Source organism: Arachis hypogaea, chromosome 19, assembly GCF_003086295.3.
Source record: "Arachis hypogaea cultivar Tifrunner chromosome 19, arahy.Tifrunner.gnm2.J5K5, whole genome shotgun sequence".
Lineage (NCBI taxonomy): Eukaryota > Viridiplantae > Streptophyta > Magnoliopsida > Fabales > Fabaceae > Arachis > Arachis hypogaea.
This window is the reverse complement of record NC_092054.1, coordinates 79,228,831-79,239,782: the sequence shown is the minus strand read 5'-3', so window position 1 is coordinate 79,239,782 and position 10,952 is coordinate 79,228,831. Positions and strand designations below refer to the sequence as shown.

General features: G+C 39.3%; 1 non-coding gene across 1 annotated transcript; it reads left to right on the top strand.

Moving 5' to 3' along the window:
* The first annotated feature begins 6,892 nt into the window (after positions 1–6,892).
* LOC112781927 (small nucleolar RNA R71) lies at positions 6,893–6,996 on the top strand. Its single transcript, XR_003192673.1, has one exon. It is a non-coding gene; the product is annotated as a small nucleolar RNA R71 (small nucleolar RNA).
* Positions 6,997–10,952: the final 3,956 nt, after the last annotated feature.

The window sequence follows — 10,952 nt, the reverse complement described above, 5'->3', positions numbered from 1 at the left end:
TCTTGATGAGGTTGTTGATCCAAGTCCTGTAACATTTATTGAGCCAACTTAGTGATAATCAAATAATGAACATGACTCAACAAATTGAGATTTCAAACTCATCAATCCTTCAGGCCCAATCCATAAACCATGATATTCAATTGGGTTTCATACCAAAGTAAGTTTAAGTTAATAATTGTGCTCAAAGACTAACTTAAATCACAATATTTTTGGCCCAGAAACCCTTTTCAAGAGTGGCGTTTAAGTTGTAGTTTAGCTTAAACTGCAACTTAAACGCCAGATACTTCCAGTGAGGCCATTTGTAAAAGCACGTTTAAGCTTCAGTTAAGGTTAAACTGAAGCTTAAACGTGGAAATGGAAGAATGGGTAGCCCTGGAGAGTAATGTAGTCGAACACGTTTAACCTCCAGTTTAAGGTTAAACTGGAGGTTAAACGTGAAAAGGAATGAGCATCCTGGAGGTCGAACACGTTTAACCTCCAGTTTGAGGGTCAAACTGGAGGTTAAACGTGGAAGCTGGAATGGTGGCCTGGAGGTGTCGAACACGTTTAACCTCCAGTTTGGGGTCAAACTGGAGGTAAAACGTGGAGTGGAGAGAGCAACCCAGGAGTGGAGAAACTATCGAACACGTTTCCAGTGAGTCAAACTGAGTTAAATCGATCCCTGTATCTCCTGTTGGCGTTAACTCAGTTTGAGGTCACTGAGTAACGTGGAACTTTGGTGCTTATATTTGCGTTTAATAGTTTGGGTCAAAGGTTAAACTCAATCCAGATTTTTTTTTTATTTTTTTCGTTTAGTTCTGCTTAAATCCATGTTATTTTTTTTGATTTTTTTTTTTAGCCTTCTTCCTGAAATCATCCAAACAATTGCATCAAAGTCTTGCAAAATTTCATGAGAAATCTTTCATTCATAGATTTAAGTAATATAACTAAAACTCATGGAATTTGCATCAAAATCATATTGTTTGGATGGTTCATTACTTTGTTCTTCATTTACCCATTTTTGGTTACTTTAAGCTAAGAAAATGCATAAAACAACTAAAACTAACAGAAAATTGCTATGAAACTAGCCTATGATGCCTTGGCATCAAACACCAAACTTAATACTTGCTTGTCCCTAAGCAAGTCCTGAGTTAATTGAGAAGAAGTATGAAACAGAAAGCAATTACATTGGCTATATTAGCAAGCATTTGAAGTTCATCAGAAGGTTTATGCAGAAAGTTGCAGCATCACTTTTTCATACTTATCAGGTAGGATTATCACTTTTTCATTGCATCCATCAAAAATTGCTATGGCCTCTTGTTATTCTTATGTCTTTAGCACTTTTCTCTTCTTTGTTTTCTTTTCTTTTCTTAGAGCTTCTTTTGCTCCTTGTTTGCTTAGTGTCATGTGTTGCACAAGCCTTTGGCATTTTCTTTTTCTTATCAGTGCACTACACATATCCACCTTAGGCATTTTAGTTCACATTTCTTCTTGAGACATTAGTGCCCAGCACCTCTTTGTGTGACTAAATGTTTTGTATTTAGGTTGCTCTTGATAGTGGACTTTTGGTTGATAATCCCGGGTTAGTTAACCCAAGTTACCAAGTGTTGAAACACTCCTCAGAACCTATTCATCCAAGCATATCCTTAATACATAAACACCACAGGCATTTGTCTCAGAAGTTCAAACCATTGGTGCCTAGCTTATTTTCTCAATTTTTTGCTTTTTGGTTGCCTTTTTCCGTGGCTATTTTCCTTTCCTTTTTCTTTCTTTTTCATAGCCAAAGACATTTATTCATCAAGATCCATAGACAATTTGTACTTCTACATAAAAAAATGATAATTCTACACTCTAATTTTAGTGATGTGACTAAACAATCAAGCATGCATACCACCACTTAATTCTACTTGATTTGTCACTAATTTAGCCAAGTTACTTTTGTTCAAACTTTTCTTTTATTTTTGAAACAGAACAAGCATGGCACGCACTTGTTTAAGAAGGTGAAGTTATATCCAAACATCTAGGCATTCACTTTATTCAAAGCACTTAACAAACACACATACTTAAAAAAAAACGACTCATAAAAAAAAAAAAAAAAAAAAAGACTCCACCTAACACTTAGATGATTTATGATGAAAACATTCATAAAGACAAGTCACCAATTATCATTTGATTATTAAGGAACGAGACCACCTCTTATTTATTGCTTGGTTCTTCTTAATTCTTGGGATCCTGCTTCTTCTTGCTTCCTGCCTCTTTTTGACCACTTGTGCTTCCTTTGTCTTTTCTTATGAGCTTTTTCCAGAATCCAGCCTTTTTCATCGTTTCTTCCACTCCTTTTTCAAGGATCATTGCCTTGTTTATTTCTCCTTCTTTCCTTCCTTTGAAATACTCATCATAAGCTGGGAATGCTGGGTCCATCTTGTGTAGATGTTCCCCTATGTAGTTAAGCTTGATTTGCGAACTGATGTTGTAGTCAGCTTGGACTGAGTATCTTGCATTCTGTAAAGTAGTGGCTTCCTTGATTGCCAAGACATTGGCATCTTGGTGTTGGCATATGTGGCTGAAGGATTCCTGTAAGTGTAGATTTTGTTCCCTTTGCAGATCAAAGAATCTTGATTCAAAGTTCCTTTGCATATCCATCATTTTTAGATGAAAGTCTTCTTGTCTTTCCTGAGACCTCATGTATTGTTGAGACATTCCTTCCATGATTTCCTGCATTCTGCTCATATCCATGGGGTCTCTGGGAATACGTTGTCTTCTTTCAGGAGTTGCTTGCTCTTCTTGCTCTTCTTCTCTGTCTTCTCCTTCTTGTCTTTCTTGTTCTGCTTCTTGCTCGGCTTCCACTTGTTGCCCTTCTTCATTTCTTCTTCTTGTATGTCTTGGAGGAGTTGGGCCAAGAGTCATTCTGTGTGCAGTTATGGCCAGCCCAGGATATAGCCAATTAGGTCTTTCATCCTCAAGTGGTACTTTGGCATCGATGCATAGTCTAATGATGGTGCTAGGGAAATGAAGCCAGGATTCAGGGTCACTTTTCTCACTAAACTCTTGTATCTGTTCAGCAATGAGTTTATGAACTTTGATCTCTCCTCCAACCATAATGCAATGTAGCAAGATGGCTCTTTTAGGGACTATTTCTGAAGAGTTTGCAGTGGGTAGGATGGATCTCCTAACTATTGCATACCACCCTTTAGCTTCAGGTGTTAGGTCTCCTCTTCTCAAGACTCTTGGAGCCCCTCTTGTTTTTCTCACCCATTCGGCTCTGATGGCACAAAGGTCTTCAGCAATAGTTGTATAGTCAGGTTCTCCTCTCATCCTTTCGTCATAACTTGCTTGGCTGAAATGTATGTTTTTCAGGCCAAGAGTTTTCATGATTGCTTTGGGACTGAAGTCAACCTCCACCCCTCTCACATAGCTTTTGTATGTTGGGTTCTTGGTTTGATCCTCCCTTACTGCATTTGCATAAAACTCCTTCACCAAGTTGATGTTGATTCTAGTGATTGGCTTAGTTAGGAGCTCCCACTTCCTCTTTTTGATCTTTTCCCAAACACCTGGGAACTCATCCTTTTCAAGTTCAAAGGGGACCTCAGCTAGTACCGTTTTAGGTCTCATCCATTCGGCTTGAATCTCATGGAACACTGATCTGTATCTCCATGCATCGAATCCCCTGTTTTCCTCCATTGGCTGCTTGTCTTTTCTTCTTTTGTGGCTAGATGAGGCTGCCATTTTGGTAAGTGACAACTAAAGTTGACAAGGTGAAGCAAGAAGTGTTGTTGGAGGTGTGGTGAGATTGTTTTCGGCAAGAGATGGTTATGCTATGATGAAGGAAAAAGTGTATGAAGGAGGATTGATGGTGTAGGACTCGTTCCCTAAGTGGTTCTTTATAGTGCCCATGAGTGCAAAATGAACGGCTAGGGTGGTTTGTGAAGGGTGGCTTGATGGTAAATATATGAATTGTAGATAAGGACGCTTGGCTTTTCATTTTCTTGGAAGTATTCTAGATGCATTAGGTTGTACATGTAGCTTTCTTTCTTGCAGAACTTCCTTTTCCCATGTGTTAATTTCAAAGATTTATGAATTTTCTTTTTGACCAAGCACGTCCCTCCCTTTGTCTTTTTCCTCCATTTTTGTCTTTTCTTTTGTACCTGCACAAACAAACAAATTTGCTATCATTTTTCGGTCCATGTGAATTATGAATAGTATTTGCACATGTAAATCAATGCTTGTCTTTGTGAGCTTATAGCCGTGACTTCTACATGTATGCACACTTATTATTTGGACACCAAACTTAGTTTTTGGTTAAGTCTCCTGATGACATGACATCCATATTGGTTGTCCTTAATGAGTGTGCATATTTCTACTAAATCATAGTCACCTTGGCTCTTTGATTCTAAACAAAGTGACTACCCTAAGTAATTGAAACTAAAGCATTAAAACATATGAATGGTATACTTGTCATGAATTTTGAAATCCAGAGGAACTTCTTGCTTTTCATAAACTGTGTTCAAAAAGAACACCAAACTTAATGTTTGGTTGTGCACCTTGAATGAAAGATGGAATTCAATTTGAGTAAGATTTGGGAGTGCCATCAGGCACACCAAACTTAGAGACCAATTGTAATTTACATGCACGGTTTAGTGCACTTAATCAATAGTTGTCCTGAGGATTCAAGTTCATGCATAAGAAACCATACTTTATTAGATGTAAAGCAAAGCACTAAAGATTAAGGATACTAAAAACATGGGTTGCCTCCCATGAAGCGCTTCTTTAACGTCACTAGCTTGACGGTTGTCCCTTGTTAGGGTGGATTGTAGTGCTTGACGTCCTCTCCTCTCACTATGAAAACGTCCCCTCTTGATTCATTCATGACCTCTAAATGTTCCAAAGAAAGAACTTTCTTTATTGTGAACACTTGAGGGAGCTGAGAAGGAATGGTCTTGAGGCCAGGTGGGATTGGCAGATAATGACTTGAGATCACTTTATCTCCTGGAGAAAAACCTTCAGTGGGAATTTTCTTGTTTCTCCATCCTCTTGGCAATCTCCCTATCACTCTTCCCTTTCTCTTGAGGATTTCTTCATTGCCCTTTATGTCAGGAGGATCCTTCTGATCTGTTTCCACTGATTCTTGTGGCTCTAACTCTTGCAACTCTTGTTTGCCTTCCAATGACTGTTTTAGAGTCTCAGCTGCTGGATTACTTTCCTCCAAACACGGATAGCTACTATCATCTTTAGGCTTTTCAGATTCTGGTTCAGGCTCAGATGCAGGTTTGAAGACTTTGAAAATGAGCTGTTCATCATGTATTCTCAGAATTAGTTCTCCTTGTTCTACATCTATGAGTGCTCTAGTAGTGGCTAGAAATGGTCTGCCCAGAATTATAGGGTGCAAATAGCTTTCCTCCATGTCCACAATGACAAAGTCTGTGGGAAGTAATAATCTCCCACTTTCACCAGCACATTTTCAACTACCCCTTCAGCTTGCTTCTGAGTTTTGTCAGCCAGTTGTATGATTACATCAGTGGATCTCACCTCATTCAGTTGTAGCCTCTTCATAAGAGTTAGAGGCATCACATTTATGCTAGCTCCTAGATCACAGAATCCTCTGTCAATTTTTGTTTCCCCAATGATGCAAGGGATATGAAAACTTCCTGGGTCCGTTTTCTTAGAGAGGGTATCCTTCTTGATGAGAGCACTGCATTCTTTGTTCATTGTTACAGTTTGTCCTCCCTTCAAAACTCTTTTCTTGCTTAACAATTCCTTTAAATACTTGATGTGTGTGGGCATTTGATGAAGAATCTCAAGAAAAGGAATATTGACATGAAGAGAGTTAAATGTCTCTAGAAACCTTGAATAGGTTTTCTTTTTTTCACCTCCTCCTAACCTTTCAGGAAATGGTGCTTTTGGTTGGTATATTTCCATCATGCCTTTTTGCAGTTCCTTGGCTTGCTCAGTTCCACCTTCCTGCCTAACTTCTTCCACACCTTCTTTCAAGATTTCTGGTTCGTGCTCTGAGGGCCTGATTCCTTCTTCTGAGACTTCCTTCAATACGGTGATGGCCTTGCATTCTTCCCATCTTACTCTCTTTTGTTCCCCTTTAGGATTCTTTTCTGTGTCACTAGGGAACACTGCAGTTGATTTGGGGGCCTGTCGAGATAGCTCTCCTACTAGAGATTCCATCCATTTGAGTTTTTCACCATGGTTTCTTAAGGTAGTCCTCACATCATCCCTGAAGCTTTTCAATTCAATTATGTCTTGACTCATGGTTGCCATCATTCCTTCCATCCGGTTTAATTGATCTTGAAATTGTTGGTTAGGATTGGGTTGGGTAGGTTGATTACTTTGGTCATGGTATGACGATTGGGGGTAAGTGTGTTGTGTGGCTTGGTATGATCTTTGGTTGGAGTTTTGGTATGTGGAATTGTTTTGTTGGTTGTGGTTGTAAGGTTTGTGGTTTTGTGGTTGGGTTTGTTGGTTTCCCCACCCAAAGTTTGGGTGGTTTCTCCAGCCTGGGTTGTAAGTGTTGGAGTGTGGATCATATGATTGCCTTTGTTGGTTTCCCACATAATTGGCCTCTTCCCAATCACCTCCTTCAATGCCTACTTCCTCTTGATCTTGTGTGTGTATTGCAGTCACTTGCTTTGTTTCTAATTGCCTGGTAAGTTCTGCTAGTTGCTTGGCAAACACCTTGTTTTGGGCCAGAATTGTATCAACCTGGTTCAGCTCCATGACTCCCTTAGTGTTGTGCCTTTCTGATGCATAGTAGTATTCATTTTCAGCCACTGTCTCGATCACTTCAATGGCTTCTTCCACAGTCTTTTTCTTGTTCAATGAACCTCCTGATGAATGGTCTACAGCCTTCCTTGATTCATAAGAGAGCCCATCATAGAAGATGTGCAATTGCACCCAATCATGGAACATGTTTGGTGGGCATTTCCTTGTCAAGTCCTTGAATCTCTCCCATGCCTCGTAGAGAGTTTCACCATCTTGTTGTCTAAAAGTCTGGACCTCAGATCGAAGCCTATTGACCTTTTGTGGAGGGTAGAAACGTGCCAGAAACTTGCCTTCCACCTCATCCCATGTGGTTAGACTCCCCCTTGGGAATGATTCCAGCCACTTAGCTGCCTTGTCCCTAAGTGAAAATGGGAACAAGAGCAGTTTATAGGCATCTTCCTGGACTCCATTGGACTTCACAGTGTCACAAATTCTCAGGAATTTTGTGAGATGTTGGTTTGGGTCTTCATTAGCATTTCCTCCAAAGGAACAATGATTTTCCACCAATGATATTAGCTGTGGCTTGAGCTCAAAATTGTTGGCCTGAATGGGTGGTTTCTGGATGCTACTACCACAATTCCCAGAGGTTGGGTTTATGTATGAACTAAGAACCCTCCTCTCAGGAATGGCATTGTTTCCATCAGCTCTCTCATGGTTGTGAACTTCTCTATCCATGTTGAGATCTAGAGCTTCCTCAAAATTGTCCTCAGATTCTCCTTCAGATTCCTCTTCTCCCACTACTCTCTTCCCTCTTGCTTCCCTTCTAAGTCTATGAAGGGTCCTTTCCGGTTCGGTATATGGAGGAGTTGATGTCTCTCCTCTCCTACCTGTCATACAAGAACACAGCTCAAACACAAACAAGTAAAATACTCTTGGTTAATGGAAGAGTATGGTTAGATCAATTGAGGAATTAAATCAAACAGTTAGTGAGTCAGTGAGTTAGTTGCATGAATTTAAAGGCATAAAGAAGGAAAGCATGTAACCAAGTGCAGAAATTAAAATTCAACAAATATCTAGAACAGAATTAACAAAGCAAGAGAAAATTGCTCAATCTAGTTAGCTTCCAATTTGAGAATTGTCAATCGAAAACCAATCCCCGGCAACGGCGCCATAAACTTGATGCACATAAACTAGTTATGCTACGATTTAGGAAATTGCACGATCGGCAAAATTCCTTCCGGCAAGTGCACCGGTTATCGTCGTCAAGTAAAAACTCACAATAGAGTGAGGTCGAATCCCACAAGGATTGGTTGATTGAGCAATTCGGATTAGAAGTGTGTTCTAGTTGAGCGGAATCAAGAATTGAGATGAGAATTGCAGAATGTAAAATTGGCGGGAAAAGTAAATGACAAGAAAATTAAATGGCCGAATCTTAAATTGCATGAATTAAAGAGCAGAATGTAAATTGCTGAAATTAAAAGGGAATGGGGGTGATTGCAAGAATTGAATTGCAGAATGTAAAGAGAAAGTGAAATCAGAAATGGGGAATTCATTGGGTTTAGGAGATATTGAAATCTCCGAATCAAAACATGTATATCTCTTCCTCAACCAATGCATTCATTGAATTTTGCTTGGCAATCTTATATGATTGGATCCCAATTCCTTGGCTCACCAATGCTCTCTAAAAACAAACAAATTCCCAATCCCTTGGTTTAAATGTTCATAAGAAGAGATGATGCTTGATCACTGATTATACCACACAATTTCATGAACCACAATTTGGTAGGATTACATGTCACAATATCCATCCAAACCCCAATCCAATCCACTGTGAGAAAGCTTCTCTAGCATGAATCCTCCATTCCTTTCCCAAGGCTCCGAAGGATTCCAAGTATGAGTAGTCTCTTTCCCAAGACAACTACTCAATGGAATTAGATCGAGAAGCTTTCTAACAAAATTCAAGAGAAAAGATTGAAGAAGAAGATAAACTATTATTGATTCATTGAATTACAATAGAGCTCCCTAACCCAATGAAAGGGGGTTTAGTGAATCATAGCTCTGAATTCAATTACAAAGAAAAGGAAAAACTAGCTCAAAGTGAAAGTAAAAGTCCCTCTAACTTAACTTCTATCCTATTTATACACTTTCTATATTGAGCTTCAGTTGTGCTTCTTGGGCTTTGAGGCCTCTCCTTGCTTTCCTTTTGCCTTGGGTTTATGATCCATAATCTTGATGAGGTTGTTGATCCAAGTCCTGTAACATTTATTGAGCCAACTTAGTGATAATCAAATAATGACACATGACTCAACAAATTGAGATTTCAAACTCATCAATCCTTCAGGCCCAATCCCATAAACCATGATATTCAATTGGGTTTCATACCAAAGTAAGTTTAAGTTAATAATTGTGCTCAAAGACTAACTTAAATCACAATATTTTTGGCCCAGAAACCCTTTTCAAGAGTGGCGTTTAAGTTGTAGTTTAAGCTTAAACTGCAACTTAAACGCCAGATACTTCCAGTGAGGCCATTTGTAAAAGCACGTTTAAGCTTCAGTTAAGGTTAAACTGAAGCTTAAACGTGGAAATGGAAGAATGGTAGCCCTGGAGAGTAATGTAGTCGAACACGTTTAACCTCCAGTTTAAGGTTAAACTGGAGGTTAAACGTGGAAAAGGAATGAGGCATCCTGGAGGTCGAACACGTTTAACCTCCAGTTTGAGGTCAAACTGGAGGTTAAACGTGGAAGCTTGGAATGGTGGCCCTGGAGGTGTCGAACACGTTTAACCTCCAGTTTGGGGTCAAACTGGAGGTTAAACGTGGAGGTGGAGAGAGCAACCCAGGAGTGGAGAAACTATCGAACACGTTTAACCTCCAGTTTGAGGTCAAACTGGAGGTTAAACGTGGAAGCTTGGAGAGAGCAACCCTGGAGTGGAGAAACTATCGAACACGTTTAAGCTCCAGTTTGAGTCAAACTGGAGCTTAAACGTGGAATGGCCCCTGGTACTCTTCCTGGTTCTGGCGTTTAACCTCCAGTTTGAGGTCAAACTGGAGGTTAAACGTGGAACTCCTCCCTGGGTGGCTTACTCATTCTGGCGTTTAACCTCCAGTTTGAGGTCAAACTGGAGGTTAAACTTCAATCCCAGCATTTCTTATCCTTCATGATTTTGGCGTTTAAGCTCCAGTTTAGGCTTAAACTGGAACTTAAACTCCACATGTTATATACAAGCTTCCTTTATTGATTTTGTTGCTTCCTTGCTTAGCCTCTTCTTCCCTGAAATCATCCAAACAATTGCATCAAAGTCTTGCAAAATTTCATGAGAAATCTTTCATTCATAGCATTTAAGTAATATAACTAAAACTCATGGAATTTGCATCAAAATCATATTGTTTGGATGGTTCATTACTTTGTTCTTCATTTACCCATTTTTGGTTACTTTAAGCTCAAGAAAATGCATAAAACAACTAAAACTAACAGAAAATTGCTAGTGAAACTAGCCTATGATGCCTTGGCATCAGCCACTAGCACTAAGCATTGCCAACGTTAGGGTCAAAGTTAGACCCCTAACGTTGGCACCAACGTCCACACCAGGAAATCATGCTTGCTGCCATGAAAAGTTAGGGTCAAAGTTAGACCCCTAACTTTGGCCCTAACGTTGAAACCAACTTTGGCTAACTTCATTTCCGGTTCAATTGGTTCACTTCTATTCTTCTTCAAACTTCAAGAGCAATCAACCAAGGCCTCTTTCAACCCAATTCCACCAAGAACAAAGGCCCAACTCAAGGCTTGAAGATCATATTGGAAAGTGTATAAATAGGATAGAATTCAAGTTATTAGGGCGCTTTCCTTTTGGAATTTTCATAATAGTTTTCGGAGAGCTTTTGAACTTTAATTTTCTTTGCTTTCATTGCTTTCATTTTCATTTACACTTTTGTCTTGGATCTTGGATTAGAGAATTGAAGAAATTCTGTTTCAATCTCAATCTTGGATCTCTCTGTTTCTTTATTGTTAATTGAATTGCATTTCCGGTTCATTGTTCTTCATCTCTTTTCTTTGCAATTTACAATTTCCTTGCTATTGTTCTTGTTGGATCTAGGAAGGCATTGAGATCTAGACTTGGTTTTCTAGTCTCTGGGTCCTGAGATCTAAATTTCCATTTTAATTCCCTGTTTACTGCTTCTTACGTTCATTTACCTTTCTGCTTCATTTCCGGTTCAATCCCAATTCCCTTTTACTCTTCTGTTTAATGCAATTTAACTTTTCCTTGAT